General features: G+C 40.1%; 1 pseudogene; it reads left to right on the forward strand.

Annotated features, from left to right (window-relative positions):
• Positions 1 to 1,167: 1,167 nt before the first annotated feature.
• LOC103194613 lies at positions 1,168 to 2,017 on the forward strand (annotated as a pseudogene).
• The last annotated feature ends 11,264 nt before the right edge of the window (positions 2,018 to 13,281 follow it).

A 13,281-nucleotide genomic window follows, 5' to 3' on the forward strand; every position in this document is an offset into this window, starting at 1 on the left:
CCTTCCCCACTCTGCAGCCAGATTCCTCTTCCCTTTTCCCTACTCAGGAGAGCATATTGATGGCAAAAGTGACTTTGACTGTTATTACTTATTATTTATTATTTAATGTTATGTCTTTGTTAGCAGATTCCCTCTTACAGATGCAGCTTGTAGCCAGAGTAACATAGGTGATTAGGATTTATCAAAGTTGAGATCCACTGATAAAGGGCAATGACTTGTAGGCAAGTTGGGTCATCGTTAAAGAACAAGAGACACAAACCAAAACCCACTGCCATATAGAGTCAATTCTGACCCATTATGCTCTTATAGGATGGGGTAGAAGTGGCTCATAGAGTTTCTTGGGCTGTACATCTTTACGGAAGCAGACTGCCTCAACTTTCTCCTGTTGAATGGCTGGTGGTTCAAACTACTAACCTTTGTTTTAGCTGCCAAATGCTTTAACCACTGCACCACCAAAGCTCCTTACAAGAGACCAATTAGAGTAAATAATCATGAGTAAGTTTCGCCAATGAGAGGAGTAGGTGGTTCTGTGTTAAAATTCTTCCTTCCCATATGGGAGACATGGTTGGATTTCCAGGAAATGCACCTCATGTGTGGCCACTGCCCATCTGTCAGTAGAGGCTTGTGTGTTGCTACAATGCTGAACAGGTTTCAGCAGAGCTTCCAGGCTAAGATGGAGTAGGTAGAGAGGCCTAGTAATCTACTACCAAAATTCACCCAATAAACAACCTATGGAGCAAAATGGTCTGACTTGCAAGACAGCCCAAGATGGTGGCTTAATCAGATACAACATGCCATCATCTCCCTATGGCAAAGACCCAAGAAACCAAGTGAAATAGACACAAATGACAATCCTGGAACCCTGAACAGCATATTGAAGGATGAAGAATTAGATTGAACACCAAATGGAAGAAGAATCTGAATGAAAATAGCAAATGAGAAAATTTATGGATCATAGGCACCCTGCCAGCTGGCCTCATGCAATGTGGCCATTTTGAGACAGTGTTAGCAACACTCCTAGGTAAGGAAAATAGGAAGGCAACTTCATGGAATTCCCAATAGAAAACAGAGATACTGTGTAGACAAACCTAGAATGACATATATAAAATCCTGAAATAAAAGAATTGCCAACCAAGAATCATATGTCCACAAAATTATCTTTCAAAAATGATGACAAATAACAATGTCATTGGCATCTAAGACATTCTGTGAGTATCCACCCTAGAAGCCATAAGGGATGTCTCATTGTGCAGGACCTGATGGAGACAGACCTAATAAGTTGCTCAAAAGCCAGCAGCTGAGCAATGACCATGTCTACTGCTTCCTCTACCAGCCACAGAACCTCAGTATATCCAGTCAGCTAAATGTGCTCCTCTGAGACCTAAAGCCCTCCAACTTGCTCATCAACACCACTTGTAACCTTAAGATCTGTGATTTCAGCCTGGCCTGGATTGACGATCCTGCGCATGATCACACCAGCTTCTTGACAGAATATGTTAGTGCATGCTGGTACTGGGCATCAGAAATCTTGCTCAACTCCAAGGGCTATACCAAGTCCATCAACATCTGGTCTGTGGGCTGCATCCTGGCTGAGATGCTCTACAATAAGCCCATCTTCCTTGGTAAGCACTACCTGGATCAACCACATTCTGAGTATTCTGGACTCCCCATCTCAGGAAGACCTGAATTGTATCATTAACATGAAGGCCTGAAACTACCTACAGTCTTCGCCTTCCAAGACATAGGTAGCCTGGGCCAAGCTTTTTCCTAGGTCAAACTCCAAAGCCCTTGAACTGCTGGACCGGATATTGACCTTTAACCCCAACAAACAGATCGCAGTGGAAGAAGCACTGGCTCATCCTACCTGGAGCAGTACTATGACTTCAGGGATGAGCCTGTGACTGAGTAGTCCTGGACCTTTGTTACAGAACTGGATGATCTACCCAAGGAGTGGCTGAAGGTGCTCATCTTCCAGGAGACAGCCTTATTTTAGCTTGGGGCACTAGAGTCCTCCTAACTTAGAGAAGGCCCCTGTTCCCTGGGGCCATCTCCTGCATCCTGCCTGCCCCTCCCTTGCTGGACTATTAGAAAATGAATACTGTGCCCAGCCCAGACCCCAGCAGCCCAGGCCAGGGCAGGGCCTGACCACCTTCTCTCCCTGTACTTATAGTTTCCTGGTTCAGGCAGGCCAAGACCTTTCTCTCTCCCCACCCCCCACCCTGGGACCTGAGGAGTGCAGGTGACCCCAAAGCAAACACTCTTTTCTCTGCCCACATCTACCCCAGCTATCCAAATCTCATGTAGTTCTGCCATTGAGGGGCCATGACTACCCCAACACTACTACGGGGAAGCAAAGGGGACTCTAGGCTAGTCTCCTCTTACTCACCTCATCAAAACTCTACCCCATTTTCCCTGAAGGAGCATTCCTAAGTCTCAAAAGTTGGTATCCCCAAGGAGCAGGGCCTAGGCCTTAGCCCCTTCCCAACAAAGCTGACACATTTAATGCTGTCCTCCTTCTGTGTGTGGTTAATCAGAAGTGGAGGTAGGGCCACATGGTGAACCCAGTGCCTTCTTCCTACCTCCCTGTGCCTGCATCTAATACATAAATATAGATATGTGTACATGGAGGGGAGAAAGAAAATGGCGAAACTAGGACGTTGTTAGATAAGCAGAAATTAAGGGAATTTGTGAAAACCAAACCACCCTAACAACAAATATTTAAGGGTGTCTTACCAAAGATAGATTTGACTGGATGATCTTACATATGCATTTGTACTATAGAATTAGCCACAAACATTATAGAAGCAACAGAAGACAGAGTTGAAGTAACTTCTCAGAGACAAGCAAACACCGTGAGAAAGAGAATCACAGGCCTCCAGATTCGGGACCATAGCCCCGGGGGACATCATGCTCAACTGGCCCAACATAGTACATAAAAATCTTGCTACTTTGGTGAGTAGCAACTGGGGTTTTAAAAGCTTTCAAGTTGCCATCTAAGATGCAACTATTGGTCTCCTCTCATCTGAGGCAAAGAAAAGTGAAGAAAATCAAAGGCATCTGGAAACAATTAGTCCAAGCACAAGATGGACTACAAGGACTTCAACCTTCATGACCCTGAGACCAGAAGAACTAGGTGGTACCTGGCTACTAATGCCAACCACTTGGAAAGAGATCAGAACTGGAGATCCTGGATAGAGTGGAAGGAAAAATGTGGAACAAAATTCAAAAACACAAAAATGACCAGAATTAGTGGTCAGATAGAAACTGGTGGAACCCCTGAGACTATGACCTCGGTTACCCTTGCCTAGAAATGGACTCACTTCCATGGATTGTCTCTCAGCCCAATAGTAGAAAGACCTACATGCAGAACACCTACCCCAGGGTGATGCACCCACCTACTCTAGGGAGATGTACCCCATAGATCAATCAGCCATGGGACACCAGAGGGCAGCATTTACATAGAGAGAAAGCTGGACAGACAGGAATGCATAGTTAAGAAGGGCAAAAGGATGAGGTGGTCACAGGGAGGGGAGGGAAAGAGAGTTTTTATGGTTAAGAATGGTAATCAGGGCTATGAAATCAAATGTGCATGAACTGTTGATCATAAAACAAATAAAAAATAAAAAGAAAATATATATATATTTAAGGGAGTCCTTTGGACAGAGAACCAATGACACCAGACAACAACCTGAGATAAAGACAAACAACAGTATCACCCAGATACCAACCCAGATAAGGACTTCACAAAAGTGAAAGAAAGCTGCAAAACTGATAACAAGGAACCAGAGATGTTAAGCTGTAAACAACTACAGCTTCAAAACAAAAAGGGAGAATAAGTGGTGTAGTTATAGAATTTCCATATGGAGAAATTAAGGCAATTTCCAGATATAACAGATTCTTTTAAACTTAGGAGGATAAAGGTAAATTTGTTGTTGTTGTTATTATGTGCCGTCAAGTTGGACCCGACTCATAGCGACCCCTCCTTGGGTTTCCAAGGCAGTATCACTACAGAAGTAGATTGCCCCATCGTCCTTCCGAGGAGTGGCTGGTGGGTTTGAACCGCCAGCCTTCTGGTTAGCAGTCAAATGCCTTAGGCACTATGCTACCAGAACTCCTAAAGGTAAATTTAAGAGTAACAATAAAGAAAATTAATAAATCTACTCACCAAAATAATGAAGAAAAAAATCAAAAGGACTTAGTAAACACAAAAACGACAATAACAAATGATAGGGAAAGAAAAACCATATTCAAAAAGAACTCAGTGCAGAAAATTCAGAGAAATAAATATATTGTTAACACCACACAGAAAAAAAATTATCACAAAATGGCAGAGTGAATTAATACATATTGATAATTACATTGAATGTAAATGGATTACATACAGTGTTCAAGAGGCAGAGTGGCAGAACAGAGGGGGAACGGTGCAGGACATCCTGGATGGAGTAGGAGAACAATGTGGAACAAAACTCCAAATCATAAAAAAAGACCAGGTTTACTGGTCTGATAGAGCCTGGTGAGACCCCTGAGACTGTAGCACCTAGCCACCCTTCAAGTCTGGTATTGAACTTACTCCTGTGGCTTCCAGCCAAATAATAGGCAGGCATATGAGGTAATTATTTACATCAGGTAGATATACTTCTTGGAGAGATCAATCATGAGAGAACAGAAAGACAGTGTTTGCACAGGGAAACAGCTTGTGGGGGGTGGGAGTGCATGGGAGGGAAGGACACAGGGAAGAGGTATCTATGGAGAGGAAGTGGGAAGAGAGTTGTTACATTGTAATCAATGCCACAAAAGAAAGTGTGTAAACTGTTGTATGGAAAATGAATTTGCTCTGTAAACTTTCACCAAAATTCAATAAAATAAAAAAAAAAGGCCCATCAATATGTTATCTACAAGGACATACCTTACACACAATGGCATAAATAGGTTAAAAATCAAATGATGGGGGGAATATATTTTTTATATATATATATATATATATATATATATATAATATATAATGGGGATAATGGGGCTCTGATAGTGTAGTGCCTAAGGCACTTGATTGCTAACCAGAAGGCTGGCAGTTCAAACCCACTAGCCACTCCTCAGAATGAAAGTTGGGCAATCTACTTTTGTAGTGATATGGCCTCGGAAACCCAAGGAGGGGTCGCTATGAGTCGGGCCTGACTCAACGGCACATAACAACATCAACAAACAAATTTGAAAGCCTAGGAGAAATGGACCAATTTTTAAAAACACACTAGCTGCCTAACCTAACCAACATAAAAATGAAAAAAACAAACTTACTGCCATCAAGTCAGATCTGACTCATAGCAACCCCTCATTGAGTTTCCGAGGCTATATCACTATGGAGGTAGATTTCCCCATCTTCCTTGAGAGAAGTGGCTGGTGGGTTTGAAACTGCCAGCCTTCTCATTAGCAGTCAAATGCCTTAGGCACTGCACCACCACAGCTCCTAACCTAACCAACATAGAGGTATCTTCAATTTCTTCTTTTGTTATGGTTCTATTTAGATTTTAAACCTAACCAATATAGAGGTATAAAATCTAAATAGAACCATAATAAAAGAAGAAATTGACAATGTCATTTAGGGGGGAAAAAAAAAAAAAAAAAAAAAAACAGCCCAGACAGCTGCACTGGAGAATTCTACCAAACATTAAATAAGAGTTGATATCAGTTCTATTTACACTTTTCCAGAACATAGGAGAGGGAGGAATATTCCCTACTTCATTTTATGAAACCAACAAAACCCTGATACCAAAGCCAGGCAAAGATACCACAGAAAAAGAAATGATAGACCAATATCCCTCATGAATATAGATGCAAAACTTCTCAACAAAATTCTTGGTTACAGAATTCAACAGCAAAACAATAACAAAAGTACATCATGATCAGGTGGGATTCATATCAGGGATGCAAGTATGGTTCAACATTAGAAAATCATTCAGTGTAATTCACAACATAAATGGGAAAAAAAATCATGGGATCCTCTCAATTGACGCAGAAAAGCACTTGAGAAAATCCAACATCCTTTCCTGATAAAAACTCTCAGCAAAACCGGACTAGAAAGAAATTCCTCAACATAATTAAGGGCACATATGGAATACCAACCACCAACATTATTCTCAACAGAGAGATTGAAAGTTTTCTCTGTGTAAATGAGAATGAGGCAAGTATGCTGATGGTCACCACTCTTATTCAATATTGTACTGGAAGTCCTAGACGGAGCAATAAAGCAAGAAAGGGAAATAAGTGGTATCCAAATAGGAAAGAAAGAATTAAAACTATCTTTACTCACAGATGACATGATTATATACAAAGAAAATCCTAGATTACACAAGAAAGTTACTGGAACTAATAAAAGAGTTCAGCAAAGTGGCAGGATACAAGACCAACACACAAACATCAATTGGATTCCTCTACATTAACAAGGAGAACTCTGAATGGGAAATCAAGAAAATAATACCATTTACAACAGCACTTGAAAGGATTAACAAAAACAAAAACAAAACAAAAAAAACCTTAGGAATAAAACTGACCAGTGATATAAAAGACTTATATAAGAAAAACTACAAAACACTACTGCCAAAAACCTACATAAATGGAAAAACATTCCATGGTCATGGGTTGGGAGACTTAACATGAAAATGTCAACACCACCTGTTATTGATTAAACTTGTGTCCCCCAGAAATATGTGTTGTAAGTCCTAAAGTCTGTTCTTGTGGTTATTATTTCATTTGGGAATAGGTTGTCTTTGTTAAATTATTGAGACAGGATTATTGTTGGCTGTGTCTTAAGTCAGTCTCCTTTGAGATATAAAAGAGATTAAACAATCAGGCAAAAACAAACAGATGGGAGAAAGAGATTCCAAGCCACATGAAGATTGTCCAGGAGCAGAAGCTCAGAAGAGACAAGGACATTCCTCCAGAGTCAAGAGTGAGAGAAAGTCTTCCACTGGAGCCAAAGATCTGATTTCAGAGTACCACCCTCCTAAACTGTGAGAAAATAATTTTGTTGTTAAAACCATTCATTTTGTAGTATTTCTGTTATCACCACACTATATAACTAAGACACTACCCAAAGGAATCTATAGATGCAATACAATGTCAATCCAAATCCAACAACATTGAAATGGAAAAACTAAACTCCAACTTTATATGGAAAGGAAAGAAGCCCTGAACATATAAAGGAATATTGAAGAAGACAAACAAAGTAGGAGACCTCACACTTCTTGATTTCAAACTTACTATACAGCCACAGTAATCAGAATGGCCTGGTATTAGTTCAACAACAGATACAAAGACCAATAAAAACAGAATTGAGAACCCAGAAGTAAATTCATCTGTCTTTGGGCAGCTGGTGCTTGACAAAAAGCTGAAGTCCATTCAATGGAGAAGAAATAGTTTCTTTAACAAATGGTGCTAGCAAAACTGGATATCCATTTACAAAAAAATGAAACAGGATTCATACCTCATGCCATGTGCAAAAACTAACTCAAAATGGATGAAAGACCTGTTAAATATTAAAGCTAAAATTATAATATCTCTGGACTCAAAAACTCAAAAACTCCAAACAAAACCTACTGAAGCCAAATCAATTCTGATACATAGTGACCCTACAAGACAGAGTAGAACTGTGCCCATAGAGTTTTCAAGGCTTAGAAAATCATACTGCCACATCTTTCTCCTATAGAGTGGTTTCTGAGTTCAAACTATCGACCTTTGAGTTAGTAGCCAAATGTGAACAAAACTAGAGGTTCCAATTTTCAGCATTAATAGACTTTTAACATAATTAAAAATGCATGAATAACAGAAGATAAATTACAGAACTTATACCTTCTAAAAATTAATACTTATGTCATAAAAAAAAACTTTACCAAAAGAGTAAAAAGAGAACCTACAGTCTGAGAAAATCTCTTTGGCTGTGGCATATCTAACAAGGGTCTACTTCCGTAGTGATACTGCCTCAGAAACCCAAGGAGGGGTAGCTATGAGTCGGGGCCGACTCGACGGCACATAACAACAACAACAACAACAATCTCTAAATTATATAGAAAACTTCAACAATGAAAAGACAATACAATCAAAACACGGGGAAAGGACATAAACAGCCATTTCACTAAAGAGGACTTTCAGGCAGACTAAAAAACACGTGAAGAGTTGTTCATTATCATTAGCCATTTGTTGTTGTTATGTGCCATCCAGTTGGACCCGACTCATAGGACCCCTCCTTGGGTTTCCGAGGCAGTATCACTATGGAAGTAGATTGCCCCATCTTCCTTCTGAGGAGTGGCTGGTGGGTTTAAACCTCCAGCCTTCTGGTTAGCAGTCAAGTGCCTTAGGCACTATGATACCAGAGCTCCCATTAGACAGACACAAATAAAAACTACAATGAGATACTGAAAACAATGGCACTAATCAAAAAAAAAGAAAAGAAAAAGAAAAATACTGGGGAGGTTGTGGGGTGACTGAAACTCTACACTCCTGGTAGGTTTGTAAAATAGTACAACCACTGTGGAAAATAGTATGGCACTTCCTCAAAAAGTTAGAAATATCTTGTTGTGACAGTTAAATTTGTGTGCCAACTTTCCTGGACCATGATGCTAAGTGGTTTAAGCAGTTGTGATATAGTCATCCCCTATGATGAGATTTGATATAATATGATCACATCCATGTTAAGATGTTTTATGGGCAGCCATTCACTTGAAAGTGTTTACTCAGAGGTGTGCCCTGCTTCTGATATATGTATATTCTGGGATCATTCTCCGGTTTTCTGCTGGATCTGGATCCTGTATCTAGCTCATCATCATCTCCCATTCTTGGAGCTGAACCAGTAGCCTGTCATATTGCCTGCCAGTCTTGGAATTGCTGCCTTTGAAGCCTGTGAGCCAATTATCTGCCATTTGACTGCTAACCAGAAAGTCAGTGGTTCAAACCCACCAGCCACTCTACATAAAGAAGATGGGACACTCTACTTCCATAAAGATTTACAGCCTCAGAAACCCAATGAGAGTCGCTATGAGTTGGAATTGACTTAGTGCAATGAGTTTGGTTATGTATGTAATATATATATATATATGTAGGACCTCTGCTGGCATAGTGCCTAAGACATTTGAATGCTAACCAGAATGCTAGCAGTTCAAACTCACCAGCCACTTCTTGGAAGGAAGACTGAGCAATCTACTTCCATAGAGATACTATCTCAGAAACCCAAGGAGAGGTCACAATGGGTTGGAATTGACTCGATGGCAGTGAGTCTGGGTTTTGGTGTGTGTGTGTGTGTGTATATATATATATATATATATATATATATGTATATATATATATTTATTTATATATATACACACACACACACACATACCCAGCCTAAGTCACTTATGGTCCAGCAATCCCACTCCTACATATATATCCTAGAGCTATAGTAACAGTGACACAAATAGACATATAGACATGTAGACATGGATATGCACACCCTTGATTATTGCAGCATTATTCACAACAGTAAAGAGATGGAAACAACCTAAGTGTCCATCAATGGATGAATGGATAAACAATTTGTGGTACATTCCATACAGTGGAATACTATGCAGTGATAAAGAATAGTGATGAGTCTGTGAAACATCTTGTAATCTGGATGAATATGGAAGACATGCTGAGTGAAATAGTTCAATCATACAAGGACAAATATATATCATTTTTGTAAAAAGTCAAGAATAGGTATACACAAGTATACAAAGAGAAAGCAGTGTTCTTTGATGGTTACCAGGGATGGAGGGGAGGGGAAATCAGTTACTAGATAGTAGGTATGTTAATTCCGGTGATGGTAAAGGCACATTGTGAGAGAAATCAGCACCACTTGACCAAGGTAAATGAAGACCCTGATAGAAACACAAGAATATAACACAGTTATGGGAAATCTTATAGCATATACAATTTTGCAACAACAGTAATAACAACCAAAAATATATATATGTGCTTACAGAGGTAGTTATGTATGCTGTTTGTATATAGGAAGGTATATGTGAGTAAATGCTACATACATATTCATACATATAATAAAGTATATGGGGCACAGTTACAGAAACCTCCTCGACAAATGCATACATTTTGTGGGATTGGGTAACTGGGTTAAAGGGCTTGGGACCATAGTCTTATGGGACAACTCAGTCAACTGGTGTAGCACAGTTCATAAAGATAATGTTCTACATCCTGGTTTGATAAGTAATGTCTGTAGTCTGAAAAGCTTGTAAGTGGCCATGTAAGATACAACTTTTGGTCTCTTCCTGTCTGGAACAAAAGAGAATGAAGGAAGCCAAAGACTCAAAGTAAAATTTCGTTAGCAGGACTAATAACCCCCACAAACCATGAAGACCACAAGAACTAGATGGTGCCTTGCTACCACTGCTGAGCATTCTGACTTGTGTCATATCATAATGCAAGGTCCTGGATGGAATGAGAGAAAAATGTAGAACAAAACTCAACTTCCTAAAAAAGGCCAGACATAGTAGACTGATAGAGACTAGAGAAATCCCCCAAGTCCATCCCCCTAAGAAGCCTTTTAACTTGGAATTGAAGCCACTCCCAGAGGTCTCCTTTCAGCCAAATAATAGATTGGCCTATAAAATAAACAGCATCACCCGTGAGGAATGTGCTCCCTTACACAATTGACTACACGAGGCCAAAGGGTCAACACTAACCCAAAAGCAAAGATGAGAAGGCAAGAAGGGTCATGTAAGCTATATAAATGGGAACAGAAAAAAACAGAAATAATGAGAACGCTGACAGAATGCAAAAATTGTAACAACGTCATGGAACAATTTGTACAAAAATTGTTAAATTGGAACCTGATTTTCTGTGTAAGCTTTCACTTAAAACAGTAAAATATTTAAAAACAACAGCACAAAAAAGCACTCTGACCTGCAAACGATCATGGGGCTAGTGCAGTACTGGGCAGCATCCCATTTCATTCTGCATGGGATCACTGTGAGTTGGGATTTGACTTGACAGCAGCTAACACGTTTTTTCATGGAGACTTAATGAAGTTTACAAGACTTAAAAGCATTGCTTCAGACCAGTTCATCCTGGTTCAACCCTATGCTGAGAATTAGCATTTCTGACCTAGATATAAGGAGCTCTGATGGTGGTGTGGTTAAGGCATTTGGCTACTATCCAAAAGGTTGGTAGTTCAAACCCACCAGCTGCTCTGAGGAAGAAAATGAGGCAGTCTACTTCCATAAATACTTACAGCCTTGGAAACCCAATGGGAGTCACTATGAGTCAGAATCAACTCAGTAGCAGAGTTTTTGACCCAGATATACTGAGTTGGAATTTACATTTTAACAAGATCCACAGGTGATCTGTAAGATCTTATACATAAGATTCTTACATATCCATAACAAACAGTTTCCAAGCCCCACTTAAAAGCCTTTCACAGATCCGGGCTAATGAGTGCTGACTAGAGTGTACACTGCATAAAGATTGTCCCCCAGCATGCTTCCATTTGGCTGCAGTGAAAGTTAACACCTTCTGTTGCTTTTGTAGAAGTAACATCTCTTAGGTTTTCTATGAACAGAGGTGCCCTGGTGGTACAGTTAGGCTGCTAACAGAAATGTCTGCAGTTTGAATCCACCAGCCAGCCACTCCATGGGAGAAAGATGTGTCAGCCGGCTTCCGTAAAGATTGTTGTTTTTAGGCGCCATTGAGTTGGCTCCAGCTCATAGCAACCCTGTGTACAACAGAACAAAACACTGCCTGGTCCTGTGCCATCCCCACAATCCTTGCTATACTTGAGCCCATTGTTGCTGCCACTGTGTCAATCCATCTCATTGAGGGTCTTCCCCTTTTTCTGACTCTCCACTTCACCAAGCATGATATCCTTCTCTAGGGAATGGTCCCTTCTGACAGCATGACTAAGGTGACAGCATGACATCTGGCCTTTCTCACTTCCAAGGAGCATTCCGTTTGCACTTCTTCCAGGACAGATTTGTTTGTTCTGGCTATCCATGGTATTTTCAGTATTCTTCGCCAATACTGTAATTCAAAACCATCAACTCTTCTTCAGTCTTCCTTGTTCATTGTCCAGCTTTCACATGCATTTGAAGTGATTGCAAATACCATGGCTTGGGTTAGGCACACCTTAGTCTGCAAAGTGAAAGATAAAGCCTTAGAAACCCTATGTGGCAGTTCTACATTGTACTGTATAGGCTCACTATGAGTCATAGTATAGGCTCACTATGAGTCATAATCAAATTGGTAGCAGCAGGTTTGATTTGTGGTTTATGTACCACCAGATGGGGAACGTTAAGCATTCTCTTTTAAAAACTCTGTTTTGGAAAATAATTTTCAATATATTTTTTTTTATTATTTCAAAGCAAGTAGTTTTGTTTTTCTATAAAAATAATAAATAATCTGCTGACACAGGTTAAATATTGTAAATTCTGTGTTATGGCTTAATGTTTAAATCATTATTGGCTATTTTATAAAGGAGATATTCTAAGTAAAAATATATCTACAATAAGCTCAAACCAAACTCAATGCCACTGAGGTGATTCTGATTCACAGCAACCCCCATTGGGTTTCCAAGGCTGTAAATCTTTGCAGAAATAAGTTGCCCCATCTTCCTTCTGTAGAGATCCTGGAGGGTTTGAAGTGCTGACCCTTTGGTTAGCAGGTAAATCTCTTATCCACTATGCCACCAATGGGGGTTCTTTTTTTGTTAATGAATTTTTTTTTCAAGATAAAATATTGCTTTTGTTGTTAGGTGCCATTTAGTTCCAACTCATAGCAACCTTATATATTACAGAGCAAAACATTTCCTATTTCTGTACCCTCCTCTCAATTATTGCTAAATTTTAGCCCATTTCTTCTGGTTACCTAGTGCCACTCTGACAGGAATCTACCACAAATGGGGTGGCTTTAACAAACAGGAGTTTATTCTCTTACAGTTTGGAGGCTTTAAGTCTGAGTTCAAAGTGCCAGGGTCTAGTAGGGCTGTGTGAAAGCCCCTCGATCTTGAGCTTCAGCTCTGCTTCTTGCTCCTGGCCCACTGAAGCTAGAGACATCTCTTCACTCAGGCAGCTACTGGCTGCTGAGGCTGACAAGCCCAAGGTCAACAAATAAAATGACACAGTCCCGATGTTACCAAACCATATGGCAGGCCATTGATTCAAGTCCATTGAAAGTCCCAAGGCCGTTAGAGCATGGCAGGCTGCTGAACAACAACATGGGTATATGCAGGGTTTAAGCATGCCATAAGCTAGTGACTGTTCCCCAAGA

The sequence above is a fragment of the Orycteropus afer genome, unplaced genomic scaffold, assembly GCF_000298275.1.
Source record: "Orycteropus afer afer isolate SDZICR_OR568_19922 unplaced genomic scaffold, OryAfe1.0 scaffold00004, whole genome shotgun sequence".
NCBI lineage: Eukaryota > Metazoa > Chordata > Mammalia > Tubulidentata > Orycteropodidae > Orycteropus > Orycteropus afer.